Source organism: Pongo abelii, chromosome 6, assembly GCF_028885655.2.
Source record: "Pongo abelii isolate AG06213 chromosome 6, NHGRI_mPonAbe1-v2.0_pri, whole genome shotgun sequence".
Classification (NCBI taxonomy): domain Eukaryota; kingdom Metazoa; phylum Chordata; class Mammalia; order Primates; family Hominidae; genus Pongo; species Pongo abelii.
In genome coordinates this window covers 53,777,409-53,781,150 of record NC_071991.2, presented here as the reverse complement: position 1 = coordinate 53,781,150, position 3,742 = coordinate 53,777,409, and the positions used below count along the sequence as shown (strand labels likewise).

The 3,742-nt window shown below is 35.3% G+C and overlaps 1 pseudogene; it reads right to left on the bottom strand.

Annotated features, from left to right (window-relative positions):
* Positions 1-610: 610 nt before the first annotated feature.
* LOC134761733 (tigger transposable element-derived protein 1-like) lies at positions 611-2,366 on the bottom strand (annotated as a pseudogene).
* Between the last annotated feature and the right edge of the window lie 1,376 nt (positions 2,367-3,742).

The window sequence follows — 3,742 nt, the reverse complement described above, 5'->3', positions numbered from 1 at the left end:
GTCATGGCTCTGACTTTCTATTTCTATAATAAAATTGTTGAATATACACTATCTGTTGAGAGTAGTTCTTCAAATCTTATTTAGAATGAGATATACAGACACACTCAGGTCAATGACTATGAACTGATTTGGCCAAACAAATTAAACTTTTAATTTTTCCTGGCTATTGATTTTCCATTTGCAAGAGAGAAAAAATGAATTATCTTTAACTGCATTATAAGGTCTATGTTTCCTATAAATCTATATTTTATACATGCTTTAAAGTTTTATTTAAAATGTCAAATAATTATTGTCAAATGATTGATAGATATTGATATTAAAGGTATTTCAATAGGAATAATAAATTTTACTTATTAAATTGATACTCTATTAGTTAATTATTTCTGGGTATCATATAAACAGACACACAGGAAGTACAGACATATCTCAGAGACATTGTGGGTTCAGTTTCAGCAAATGTCACAATAAAGTGAATCACACACATTTTTTGGTTTCCCAATTCATATAAAAGTTCTGCTTAAACCATAGTCTATTGAATGTGCAATAGCATATTCCCCCCCAAAAAACAATGCGTATACGTCAATTTAAAATACTGTATTGCTAAAAAATGCTAATGATTATCTGAATGTTTAGCGAGATGTAATATTTTTGCTGGTGGAGGGTCTTGCCTCAATGTTGATGGCTGCTCTAATTGGGTAGTGGTTGCTATAAGTTGAGGTGTCTGTGGCAATTTTTAAATATAAGATAACAGTGAAATTTGCTGCATCCATTGGCTCTTCTTTTCACTAAAGTTTTCTCTGTAGCATATGATGCTGTTTGATAGCATTTTACCTGCAGTAGAACTTCTTTCAAAATTGGTGTCAATCCTCTGAAACCCTGCTGCTGCTTTATCAACTCAGTTTATGGAATATTTTAAATCCTTTGTTGTCATTTCAACATCTTTGATGTTGTTTTATCATGAAATTGCAGCAATTCAGTCACATCTTCAGGCTGTACTTCCTCTAGCTCTCTTGTGATTTCCACCACATCTGCAGTTACTTTCTCCACTGAAGTCTTGAACCCCTCAAAGTCATCCATGAGGTTTGGAAGCAACTTCTTCAATACTCCTGTTAATGTAGATATTACGACCTCCTCCCTTGAATCATAAATGTTATTAATGGCATCTAGAACTGTGAACCCTTTCCAGAAGGCTTTCAATTTACTTTGTGCAGATCCATCAGAGGAATTTCTATCTGTGGTAGGTATGGTCTTACAAAATGTATTTCCTAATAAGACTTCAAAATTGAAATGACTTCTTGAGCCATGAACTGCAGAATGGATGTTGTGTTAGCAGGCATGAAAATGACATCAATATCCTTGTACATCTCCATGAGAGCTCTTGGATGACTAGGTGCACTGTCAATGAGCTTAATATTTTGAAAGGAATCTTTTTTCTGAGCAGTGGGTCTCAACATTGGGCTTAAAATATTCAGTAAACCATGCTGCAAAAGACGTGCTATCATTCAGGCTTTGTTGTTCCATTTATAGAGCACAGGCAGAGTAGATTTAGAAATGGCCTTAGGATTTTTAGAATCATAATTGAGCAGTGGCTTCAACATAAAGCCAATAGCTGCATTAACTCCTAACAAGAAAGTCAGTCTGTCCTTTGAAGCTTTGAAGCCAGGCATTGGCTTGTCCTCTCTAGCTATGAAAGTCCTAGATGGCATTTTCTTCTAATAGAAGGCTGTTTCATCTACATTCAGAATCTGGGGTTTAGTGTAGCCACCCTCAACAATGATCTTAGCTGGATCTTCTGGATAACTTGCTACAGTTTCTATATCAGCACTTGCTACTTCACCTTGCACTTTTATGTCATAGAGAGAGCTTCTTTTCTTAAACTCATAAACCAACCTCTGCTATCTTCAAACTTTTCTTCAGCAGCTTCCTTACCTCTCTCAGTCTTCATGGAATTGAAGAGAGTTAGGGCCTTTCTCTGGATTAGGCTTTGGTTTAGAGAATAATTGTGGCTAGTATGGTCTTCTATCTAGACCACTAAAACTTTTTCATATTAGCAGTAAGGCTGTTTCACTTTCTTATCATTTGTGTTTTTACTGAAGCGGCACTTTTAATTTCCTTCAAGAATTCTTCGTTGGTTTGGCCTATCTTTACTTTGACATGCCTTTCTCACTAAGCTTAATCATTTCTAGCTTTTGATTTAAAGTGAGAGATGGGCAACTCTTCCTTTCACTTGAACACTTAGAGGCCTTTGCAGAGCTATTAACTGACTCAACTTTAATAGTGTTTTGTCTCACAGAATAGGGAGGCCTGAGGAGAGGGAGAGAGATGAGGGAATGATTGGTCAGTGGAGCAATCAAAACACACAACATTTATTGATTCAGGTTGCAGTTTTATATGGGTGTGGTTCGTGGCACCCCAAAACAATTAAATAGCAACATCAAACATCACTGATCACAGGTCGCAATAACAGATATAATAATAACAATAAAATTTTAAATAGTGCAAGAATTGCCAAAATGTGACTTAGACACAAAATGAGCACATGCTGTTGGAAAAATGGCACCGATAGTCTTGCTTCACAGAGGGTTGCCAGAAATCTTTAATTTGTTTTTTTAAAAAACCCAATATCTGCAAAGCACAATAAAACGAGCTATGCCTATACGTTAGGGGGCCTCTTTGTGGAATGACTTTCAGTATGATAGAAATTTGTCTGTTTTCGATTTAATTCTATCTGAAACTTTGACTATTAAGGATTGCGGCGTTTTGATTTCATTGTTTATTTAGACCACTTTCATGTTAAAGTTTAACATTCATTAGAAAGTAAAATAGATGTTATCACTATGATTTTCAAAATAAAAAGTTCAACTCTCTTGGATTTGTAAGTTAATTTTAAATTAATTGATATTTAGTATGAATCTTTCTATAATAGCCAAGTATGCACAGAAAGCTCACTACCCTATAAAGCTTACAACTGTTCATAAATCCACTTATATAAGAGATAATCGTTATCTCTTCTAAGCTTAAGGGTTTCAGCAATCTAAAGTATTTAAAGGCAAGTCCCCTCATCAATGAGGAAACTATCTTTCGGGGACCTTCTCAGTCTATCTTTTCTATGAACATTGGCTTCTCTGCAGTTACAACTCTGAGCTCCTGGCAATCAGGTTTGTAGCTTGGGACAGATTCTGCCCCTCTGCCCACAGCAGGTCAGATGGGCACTGGGCAGTTAATGCATATGGTTATAACTGAGGGTATCTAAGCACACAAGCCATAAGGCAGCCTTGTGCCCAGAGAAGCAGAGAGGAGATTGTGTAATGCACCAGAAAGAGTAGTTTTATAAGCATTGATAGGATAAAAATATAAAAAACCAATGTTTAGTAATGCAACTTACACTTAATTCTTTGATTTAAATTCTGCCTCTTGGGAGAAAGAGGTGAGATTGGCTCACTCCTAGCACCAACACTCTATGAAACTTTTTTTGAACATTTTTTTCTTTAAATTTTGTAAAAACATATTTCCTACCCCTAAAGGAAATTTCGAGGTGAGCAACAGCTAGTAAACACTAAATTCTTTGATTTTTGATACTTTTATTTAGATTTACTGTAACTAAGAAGAAATTGAGATTCCTGTTTTCTGTTCTGGTAATGCAAGTGTAAAGGGATCTAATTTACTACATAAACAGAGGATATTCTTTTATCTGTTCTATTCAAAATTTTAGTCATTTAAATGGGTACACTTGGAGGGGATC